Source organism: Hibiscus syriacus, unplaced genomic scaffold (assembly GCF_006381635.1).
Source record: "Hibiscus syriacus cultivar Baekdansim isolate YM2019G1 unplaced genomic scaffold, ASM638163v2 tig00111769_pilon, whole genome shotgun sequence".
In the NCBI taxonomy this organism is placed as follows: Eukaryota; Viridiplantae; Streptophyta; class Magnoliopsida; order Malvales; family Malvaceae; genus Hibiscus; species Hibiscus syriacus.
Genome location: NW_024063172.1, coordinates 5,621,440 through 5,633,432, shown reverse-complemented (window position 1 = coordinate 5,633,432; position 11,993 = coordinate 5,621,440). Strand labels below are relative to the sequence as shown.

General features: G+C 35.4%; 1 pseudogene; it reads left to right on the top strand.

Moving 5' to 3' along the window:
- The first annotated feature begins 5,107 nt into the window (after positions 1-5,107).
- On the top strand, positions 5,108-10,030 carry LOC120169465 (annotated as a pseudogene).
- The last annotated feature ends 1,963 nt before the right edge of the window (positions 10,031-11,993 follow it).

Genomic DNA, 11,993 nt, shown 5'->3' with positions numbered 1-11,993 from the left:
TTTAACTTCTAAACCAGCAACAGGTCAAACTACACCTCTACTCTCATGCTCGTACACAATGTTGATATCTCTCAAGTAGACCCTTTACCACGTTGGGCTACTAAGTTTGCTCTCCAAGATAGAACCAAAACATCACTATCTGAAACTAGACATCCCCTCACAAAATGTTCTAAGGATCCACATTTGTAATAGGTCTCGAAAAGTCTAAAGAAACAATGCTCACACTTTAGATATGATGAAACTCTATTGAAACCTTCAATGCTCTCCTCTAACAGTGATCTCCTACGAGATCCTACGCCACAACTCTGACTAAATCTATGTGACTGAGCTAGTGTCACTTTCCTCTACTCATATGAACCCATGGCCCTCTTGGCCACTAACTGAGACGAATTTTTGGGTACTAAAATCCTCTTACTTTGAATGTTAGTCTTTCCCATCAAACCCATCCTCATGTTTTGTATCCTCTCCATGACCTTAGCCTACTATATAAACTCTGAAAATACTCTAGGCCAGTCCACCACAAACTACACATGAATATCAATGTGAAGCCCATCAAAAAACCTCTTACACCTCAAGGACTTGGTTGACAACAAATCTAGGGCATATCGTCTCAACCATAAAAATCTCACTCATATCTACTATCTTACACCAATCAATAGTGTCACTCTTAAACAAAGTGGTGGCACACTTTAGCATACCTTCGGGGGTAAGGTGAAGTTGTCTCAAGGTCCTCATGGTCTCCATCAACTATTGATCGACCAAAATTGGGTTATTTTCACTTGAATCGTAAAAGTCAATTGTATTATATCTCCTAAGCCTATCTACTAGAGACTCTGTCAGTGTTATCATAATCGAAAAGATTGGCTAAGCAATCTGAGCTCTAGGAATAACATCCACTATCTCCTATAGAGTATACATCAAGTCTCTAAATAAGATCACCTCTATGACTTTTGCATCAACTGATACCTATGAACCTATATCTTATGAAGGAACTCATCGCTAACATTACTAGGATGGGAGGAACGACTCCTAACCCTACCCTCAAGACTACACTTGGAACCATCCACCACAACACTTTCTATAAATCTTGTCAATGAGAGAAAACACCATCAAAATTTTATGCTTATAAGAGTACTTTTAAAATCTAGGCTCTATGACTTTTGCATCAACTGATACCTATGAACCTATATCTTATGAAGGAACTCATCGCTAACATTACTAGGATGGGAGGAACGACTCCTAACCCTACCCTCAAGACTACACTTGGAACCATCCACCACAACACTTTCTATAAATCTTGTCAATGAGAGAAAACACCATCAAAATTTTATGCTTATAAGAGTACTTTTAAAATCTAGGGGCATGTATTCACTAACACCTTATCGCAACCAACTATTAGGTCCTAGGATTGACTCAACCTAAGCTCTGATACCAATAAATGTAACACCTTAAAATCATATGGGACTAAAAATGACATAGTGGGTTACCGAGACAACCTCTGAAATGTAAAACCTTTTTCATTTTAATTTAAAAACGCAATGTGTTTATCAAATAAATACTCATAACGGTTATAAAATACTTTAACAAATCAGAGCTCTGTTAAACATAGTTTAAATAAAAATAATACAATCTCATATACTTTTATAATGTATGGGCATATATTCACTGACATCTTATCACAATCAATCATTGGGTCCTAAGAGTGACTAAACCTTAGCTTTGATATCAGTAAATATAACACCTTAAATCCATATAAGACTAAAATGCCATATTGGTTTGCCAAGGCAACCGTTAAAATTTAAAAAAAATATTCCCATTTAAAAAAACAATGTGTTTATCAAATAGACACTCATTACAATTATAAGCTACTTTTACAAACTAGAGCTTCATTAAATATAGTTTAAACCAAAATAATACAATCTTAAAGTTTACAACTCAATACATAAATAAAGATACTATGAATGCACATGTCCACTAAAACTAACAATATGGTACTCTAAAATGAGATACAAGAAATCTTGTTACAACAATAATTCTTGAACAATCTCGATCTATTAACCTACAGATAAAAACATATGAATGTTGAGCTTTAAGAAGTTTAGTAGTATATCACTAATTTAAAGTGACATTATGAATCACATAAACATAAGCATGTTATTCGATATGGAAATAAAAATATACATATGTATAATCATAAATCCATGTGTTACATGCTTTAGGTTCATCAATTTTATTACAATGGTATGAGTCGTATGTATTCCCTTGTTCGTAGCTAAAGGCCTAGTCATTACCATATATTGGGTTTCTAATTTCCATATCATACAAGCCATGCATCATCATATTCAAATATATAATCATCTCACAAACACAATGATAGCACTCGGTGTTACCATAGGCATCAGGTACTAACCATGAATATGGGAACCTAATATCACACATGTCTCGGTAAAATTGCCACTAGTCATCACAAATGATATCCTAGTCTCAACATAACTATTGGCTCAAGATCATAGAGGGGAACTTGATGTTATTAATGCCTCAAAATAATTTAGTCTCGCAATACATAGTAGTTGGCTTGGGGTCACTATAACCATCAAACCAAGCATCATGGATATCCAAAAATCATCATGAATGCAATCACAACACACATAAGTGCTCATAGACCACACATAATAATCATTGCCTCATAAGGCTAATCTAAGTGGTTCGGCTACTCGAGTATTACAATTATTATGACAAATAAGTTTCTTTCATCACTCATTATTGTATTACTTGTTCTTTCATCTAGAACGCTATGCAAGGTAAAATGTTTATTTCACATCTATTTGTTCATTAGACCACAATACTCTGGTCATTTACTACACAAGGGTGTTTTGGTCATTTTGGTCTCTAAAAAGGTCTTTTAGTAATTTATGACATTAAGGCATTTAATAATATCACTACCCATATTTTATATTAATTTCTAGCCCATTACTCAACTTGGGGTTGATTATTCATTAACGACTCCATGGTCGCATTCAACATATTTCTCCCTCAATTCACACTTAAGTTTGAGGGATAACTTACATGTCATTGATTTATCACCTCCTTGTGGTACGCATTTCCTCTAGCACATTTCTCATGTAATATTTAATCTCTTGCAGGCATTATTTCAAAATGAATCATCATTCACAATCGTTATGTATGTTTCCGTTTGGGGTACTTTTGAAGTATATTACACATCAAGGTAATTTTGGTTAATGATCTTTCTTAAGGGTGTTCTTTTATCACATTTGATCATTTATCTTACCATTACGAGTTGTCCCTCTCTTTTACGAGCCTTTAACGAAGTCAAACATGACTTTCAAGGTAGGTAGTATAGACACCAAGCTGAGGGTATTGATACTCACCCTATAATATCGATACTCTTGGCTAGTATCGGTACAAAAATTATTTTGAAGTCCCACAATATTGATACCCTACCCTTGGTATCGATACCACGTGAATATTATTGATACTTCCATGAATAGATCAATACTTCCATGAATAGATCAATACTTCATGTTGAAAATACTTAGATTTCATCCCCTAGTTCATTTGGTAGCAGTACCATTATTCCAGTATTGATATCTAAGCCCAAAAATGCTTATTTCTAGGCTTAAGAATCACTTTAGAACCCTTCCAAACACTTTATTTTAACCTCAAATTGATTTCTAAAGCTTAAGAGAGTTATTTAGAGTCATCTAGCACCATAATAATACATGCTTGACAACCTAAAAGTCATAAATCATGCAATATAACCCAACATGCTACAAAACTCAAATCCACAACAAAGCATCACATTTCTAGGACTCAAAACATCATAAAGGATAAAAATTACAATGCCTTGATGCTAGAATACTGAAATGAAGCTTCTTTACTCAGCTACCACTCTCATCTTCTCTCCTATATCATTTGGTTGCTTTCCCACATTTTCTCTAGCCAAACAAGAGATATAACCCAACCAAGGATGCAAGAGAGCTAAAGGACGAATTTTAGTTATATAATATACTTAAAAGAAGCTCATATCACTTGCTTGAGAGCTATGAAGCTTGAAGAATGGAAGATTGAGAAAAAAAATGAAGAAAAAAAAGATGAGGAGAACAAAATAAAAGCTTTTCATCTTTTTGCCTTAACCCCCATGTCCCAAGCTCCAACAAAAATCTCAACATATCATTCTCTTTTTCCACAATAGTCTAATTGCACTTTTGGTTATTTATCTTTTGTCTTTCATCGAAAAATCCCTTTTTATGGCCAATCGGGCCCAATTCAAATCTAATTAGGTCTACATCTGGTCCACCCATTTTGCATACCAACTCACCTCGATCCATATAATTCTCGAGTCAACCTCCATGTGTTACTCTAAAATTTGGAGCATTACATACAATCCCTTTTTCCTTTTTTATATTTATCTATGTTCATTTTTTTATCCATATTTTTTCTCGTTATAGCTAACCTCGTTCTCTAATTTTTTGCAGGTTAAACTAAATATTAGTTTTGTTCTTGGTGATTTAGGGGTCCCAATAATTGAGAGATAATGGAAGAGAGACTTGAGAGATTTTGGAGAAATGTTGAGATGGGTTGTTAGGGTTGATCAAAAAATAAGAGATTTTGTTTGACCATTTTGATCAGGTAGGTCCGAGTTTTGATTGATTTGATTTTGGTATAGGGTTTGATTTTTGGTTGGGCTTAGTTTTGACCCGAATTTATTTGAGGGATTTAAATTGTTTAATTAGATTAGACCGGACCAAAAATAGTGTCTGCCATTACAATTATAATTTTATAAAAGTTTTTACTAAGGTTTTACTGTTATATTATTATAATTTTATAATTATTTAACTACTTTGCAACGCAAGTTTATCTTCTAGTCATAGTAAACATATATGCTTTTGATAAAGTAAAATTATTTAAATTATGATTGAAAATGATTTAATTTTTAAAATATTATATATTTATATGATTAGATTATCTATATAGGAAATAAAATATATCAAATAATAAATAAACAAATTTAGGATTTGGTCGTGTGGAGGTGGAAACGGACAATGTGGAAGTTACAAAAATTTGGAACCAAAATTCCGAGGCTTTAATGGGGAGTGCCTTGGAGGATGCTATCCATGAGCTTAGGGACCGTGATTGGATTACGGAGATGAGACATATCTGCCGCGATCAAAACGGTGCTACAGATGTTTTAGAAAGCTTCAGTCGTGGAAAAGCTATTGCAGTTGTGGAAAACCACCAAGGGAGATGCAGATTATTGTGCAGAAAGATAGACTAGGATCCTACTAGCATTTTCTTTTAGCCATTTCTGTTTTAGCAAAAAATATGAGAATGAAGAGGCAGCCTACCCCCAAAATATTTGAGGTAAATTAAACATCTAATATCTAACTATTATTTATTTTATTTTGGTATCCAAACTTTATTTCTTTTCAAAATCATACCTAACATTTAGTTTAGGTTTCAATTTTGCTACCCTGTCGTTCAAAAATGAACAGAGCTGCTGACATGTTATTTTTTTTTATTTTTTTCAATGATGAGTTGTAATTACCTTATGATGACATGTCAACATCACCGTTAAATTTTTAATGGCGAATACCAAATGAACCTAAACTAAACGCTAGGTATGATCTTGAAACAAAATAAAATTTGGGTGCCAAAATGGAACAAGAGCAATAGTTTAGATACTAAATGTGTAGTTTACCCTAGTAACAAAACAAAACATAGATAGGGATGGACAAGGGTCGGGTCGGGTTGGGTTTTTGGTCCACCCGACCCGACCCGAGAACAAGGGAGCCTCCACCCGAGACTCGACCCTACTAAAACAAGGTTTCACCTGACCCGACCCGAAATAATAAAAAAATTATTCAATAAAAACAATGACTTAATTGGAAAAAAATTATATTATTGTAATTATTTTTAAATATATAAAGAAAAATTATATATATTTTTTGAGGTTGAATATTTTTCACCCTAAATCTGGCCCGACCCGAAAATCACACTTAAAAAACCCGATCCAATCGGGTCGGGTTCGGGTTAGAGTCTCATCCCTAAACATAGAAAAAAATAATAAGTGAAAACAACCCCTTTATTGTCTCTCAGTCGCTCATTCTGCCTGACGGTGGCCCAGATTTAAAGGCCCTTTTTCATTATTACACCCACTCTTTTTCTTTAATCACCACCACTGCTCAAAAATCTCTCCTCTCTTCCTATCATCCTATGTTTGCAAAATGCACAATAATTCAAGCTTTGTTATTTAACACCCTCTCTCTATTTGTTCATGCAAAAGACAACAAGAATGGCTGAGAAAGTTTGGCGCTAATAGTTTTGAATTCCAATGCCTTTTGTTGCCTTCTCTTGTTCAACAATCAATTCAATTTCCCATCTCAGTTAAGTTTTTCCTTTTCTTTTCTCTCTCTCTATCTTTGTACGGTTACTGAGAAACTAAGATTAAGATACGAATCAAAAAAGTTGGAAAAGTTTTCAAATATTCTTTCATTTTTCTTTTCGGGGCTCATGATTTTTAGCTTAGGTTACTGTATGTCTGATAAGTTCAGATTTTATCCACGTACGTTTCATATTATTCCGTTGCATGCTGAACTATTTAATGCATGTGAGAAATTTCTTTGTTAAATGGAAATGAAATGATGCAACCATCCAAAAGTCACCTAGATTTTTGTTTGTCAAATGTTGGAAAGATTAGCAACTTGTTTAGTTAAAGCAATATTTGGCGTAGGATATAATTAGGGTTTGTTTGCATGAATGCTGGAGTTTTCAGAACTTATTGTGGTAATATGGTGCAGACATGTGACATTGCCAGCCATATAAACCACATGGGTGTATCTCCATCACAAGCAAAGGGTGAAGAGGAAAACCATGTTTTCCCTGAACAAAGTACATCTCAACAGTCGCATGAAATTGGTAGTGAATATTTACTTACTCAACTTTCGGAAAACAAAAATCAACGTCGCCAGGGAATAACACAAAATGAATCACCAGAATTTGCCACTGGTGCTTCTTGCTCCACCATTCAAAAACCATCTTCTGAACATGTGGCTAAAGGAACTGTCAGGGAGCATAATCATACTCAAAGTTTTTGCCCTCGAGAAACTGTATCAAAAAACAAGGAAACATTAGAAAATAAGCATCAGTGTGATTCTGAAAATGTTCAAAATAAACTTGAAGAATCATGTACTTGGGCTAAACAATCAAAACCGCTTTCTAAAGGTTTTTCCGAGAATGCTATTACTGATAGTTTAGGGCTGTCACCAAAGGATTCTAGTAAGTACATTAGGACTAATAAACTTTCATGTCTCCAACAAGGTAGTGCAGAGACAACAGTGGGCTTCGAATCTCGAAACATATGTAAGGAACTTTGTGAATATACAAACAAGAGAAATCATGGAAAGGGTTTAAAGTCACCTTCTGAAGATGAAAACAACGTTACTCAGACCAGAAAAAGTTCTCCTGCTGATCCTTTAGGCTTGCCTCAAGAATTTGCTTCAGGAGATCCTAGCATCCAACAACCGGGCTCCATTCTGGTGCAGAACAGCATAAAACAACATCTGAGAATTCTGGCCAAAGCAATGATGAAAAAGCTTTAAAAATGATAGAGAAGAAATATATGCTAAGATCTTTATCATGCAATGACAGGGTTTTGGCATCAAATCCGCAAGAGAAATCTAAACCTGGTGAGTCTAGCAATAATTTGGGTGATGCCAGTCCTAATGAGCAGCAAAAAAGGAGGAAAAATAAGAGGAGGGAAAAGAGAGAAGGTGTTGATGAATATTCAAGAATCAGGAGACATCTTCGATATTTCTTGAATCGAATAAACTATGAGCGAAGCCTGATTCTTGCATATTCTGCAGATAGCTGGAAGGGTCTAAGGTGTGTTTATGAACCTATTCTTTACATCTGTGTAAGTCATTAGAGAAGTCTGATTGCCCATTTCCCCATGGATAGCTAACGCATGTTTGTTACTTTGGACTGTTTGTGTAACCTTCAGCCATGAAAAATTAAAACCAGAGAAGGAGCTTCAGCGTGCTACATCCGAAATTCATCGATGCAAATCGAAAATCAGAGATCAATTTCAACAGATTGATTCATTATGTGCTGAAGGAAGGCTTCCTGAATCTTTATTTGATTCCGAAGGACAAATTGACAGTGAGGATGTAGGAGAATCATAGTTAACATCATTATTTATATAGATGATGCTTATTTATGTCTTAGAATTACAAATGATTAGACATAAACTATTCAAACTGCAGATATTTTGTGCAAAATGTGGGTCCAAAGATTTGTCTCCTGACAATGATATCATACTCTGTGACGGTGCTTGTGACCGCGGATTCCATCAATATTGCTTGCAACCAGCTTTGTTAAAAGAAGGAAGTAATACTTTCCATTTCATGTTTGAATAAAAAATTGGTATATAGGTTTGAATTGCTTTATTTGTCATTAATGCTCTTTCTTTTTCCACACGTTACCTTGTTGATCACAGTTCCTCCCGATGATGAGGGTTGGTTATGCCCTGGATGCAACTGCAAAGTTGATTGTATCCAATTGCTTAATGAATCTCAGGGAACATGTTTTTCTCTCACTGATAATTGGGAGGTCAATAACATTCTCTTTCTTTTTCACTAGGTCTTTTTAATACATGTTTTTGTTCCTCACCATGATTATTCATTCAACAGAAGGTCTTTCCTGAGGCAGCTTTACTTGCAGATGGAGAAAATCTGGACCCCAACCTTGGACTAGCGTCGTCGGATGATTCTGATGAAAATGATTATAATCTTGACGATAATGATTATAATCCGGATGGTTCAGAAACTAGTGAGAAGGATGAGGAAGATGATTCTGATGAATCTGATTTCACTTGCACTAGATCTGAAGAAATGGAAGAAACAGCTAATGGTTCAGATGATGATAATGTGGCTCACCGGGTCGGTTCAAATTCGGAGGATCTTGGCATTGTATTAGAAGATGATTCTATGTCTGAATATGGTGGAAAGGAGTCTTTAAATGATGAACTGTTATCAATAATGGAATCAGCTTCTGGACAAGATGATGATGATGTTTCTAAGAAAAGGAGCAATGGAAGGTTGGACTACAAGAGGTTATATGATGTGAGTGTCATCCATCTTAGACATGGTTTTGTCTACCTATTTAGAAAATCTGCCATGACCCATTGTTGTACCGGTTCATGTAGCTTTGTGCATGATGGGCTCACTCTCCGGAAGTGATGGTCCCCTAAAAATTTCAAATTCCGATATATTTTAGATATTTTCTTTGTATTTTCTATTGATTACCTGTTTTTCTCTCCAAAAACTTTATAAATTCGCCCCTTAGCATAAAATCTTTTGTTCGTCTCGTTCTCTGAAATGTACTATTTTTTATGGTACTTCATCAGGTAAGTCATTTCCTATATGATTTGGTTATGCAGGAGACGTATGGAAATGTTCCTTCTAGTTCCAGTGATGATGAAGAATGGAGTTATGCCACCATAAGGAGGAAAAGATTGAAATGTAGTACAGAAGAAGCAAATGGAAATGCTTCAGAGGAAGTTGCAGCAACATCTGGTTCAAGTGGTAAAAACTCGAGCTCATCAACACATAGAAGATTAGGGGAAGCTGTAAAGCAGGTAAATACAGTGCGGTATATGACAATATCAAAACTTGGGTATAATCAAGCTTTTGTTTTGTGAAACATTGCAACTTATTGGTTAAATACTTCAATTTTTCTTCTGAAAATGGATTTTTTTTTATTTACAGAGACTTTATGAGTCTTTCAAGGAAAATCAGTATCCTGATCGATCTACGAAAGAGAATTTGGCTAAGGAGCTAGAAATAACTTTCCAGCAGGTCTTAAATACCACACCTTTTTTCGTCAAAAAGAATTCCATTATCCTTTTTCTTTGTATATTTGACTAGTTTTTGAATCGTGCAGGTCAGCAAATGGTTTTGCAATGCTCGTTGGAACTATTGTTTAAATTAACGCACAGCCTCCACACAATGAAGATGTTAGTTCAGAGAATGAATTCTATTGATTTGTAGGGTAAACTACCCTACGGCTCACAAAATTATTGGATTGGTTCTATTTTGTCATTAAACTATTCAAATTGTATCATTTAAACCACTTGTCGTTAATTGTTAACAAAACCACATGACAATTTAATACAATTTAATAAATTTGTATAATTATACATTTGATTCACACTACTTACACATTCTATCAATTTGATCTTAATTTTAATTAAAAATAATTTAATAATCTTCTCTCTTCTACATTCTCGTGGAGACAAAAGACGTAAACATCGAACAACAGACGTTCCTTCGCTGACTGTGAATCTCTGTCCAAATCAAAATGAGTGAATCGCTTATAGTCGATGCACCAATTTGTTCCCATCAATAATTGGTGCAATGAATGTGGAATACCTCGTATCAAAAAAGAATAAGTCGAAATGCGCCCCTAAAGACAAAATAACCAATAACATCCACAACTTTGTTCCTACAAACTCTCTCGACTCACTTTGTTGCTTCCGGTCGGTGCTGCAAAAAGGAGTTGTAGAACTCTTACTCATATCTCTCTTTCTACGAGCATTGAAGATGAGTAAATGAAGTTATGGTCTTGTTTTTACAAAACATCCCCTCTTCATATGCCCCTAGTTCAGCCTAATACAGCTACAACCAAAGCAGCAATCCTAAAATATGAATGGAGAAGTTGGCTCGTACCTCTATCAAGCATCACCGCCATCGCATGCGAAAAAACTTCAACACGGAAGCGATGAATGTTGATACCGTGAATGTGCATCACCACAACGACACTACAACAACTGAGGTAGCTTCTAAAAAACAAGTAAGCTACTCAGGTAAATTTAAGCAAGCATTGTTTAACTAACAATTTCGGAAGTTGCGTTCTCAATAGTTTCTGAGGTAGCTTTAAAAAAGAGAGAGCCCTCTAGGATATACAGAGAGTCTCATCTTGGAAAGCGACACAAAGCCTATGTTGACAAAAAAGCTCCCTAACTGTTAGTGTATGTAAATGCATGGTATATAAGTTCACGTGAACTGTGCATGATGGTTGTGCAGCTGAGGATTAATTCATTGCAGCTGATCAGTTGAAGTAGTTAGTTTGTTGAGTTAGTTACATCATCAGTTATAGCTATAGTACTAGCTATAAATACTCCCCTTGAGAGTTGTAATACACACGAATGATATAATGAATTTCAGAAGATTCATTTCTCTCATTTACTTTCTTTCTTGTTTTTCATAGATTAGACATTTGTTTATAATCTTTACATGGTATCAGTTGCCAAAACGGTCCTGCAGTTTCTGTTTGCCTCTTTTCTTGGAGGTTCTTGGAGGTTCTTGCCCTTCTTTGACAATGGTGAACTTGCAACAAGCTGATGTTCAGTCTCCGGTGAATACCATAGTTACCTCAACGTCATATGGCTCTTCAGTCTCATCCAGTGTGCAACATATACCCAAACAAGATGTCATAAAGCTTACCGAGTCAACATACCTTCTTTGGAAGCATCAGGTGACCCTTATAATTGATGGCTATGGGTTGATGGCTTACATCTCTGGTGATAATCCTGCTCCATCTCAGTTTGTTACAAATGAGTCTGGGCAGCTTGAGGAAAATCTAGTGTATCCTGTGCGTAGGCAACAAGACAAGTTGCTTGCCTCGTGGTTGTTGACAACGGTTAGCATGGAGGTTTTGCCACATCTTACGGGGCTCACATCCTCTCGCACAATCTGGAATGCAGTTTCAAGATTGTTTGGAGTTCGTTCTAGTGCCAAGATTTCTTCTCTCAGACACAGCTTGCACTCTCAAAAGAAAGCTGGCTTGACTGTGAGTGATTATTTAGCCAAGATCAAGACAATCTGTGATTTGTTGAATGATGTAGGTTGTGTTGTACCTGAACAAGAACAAGTAAGTGTGATTCTTGCTGGGTTGTCAATGGAATTTGAGTCCAT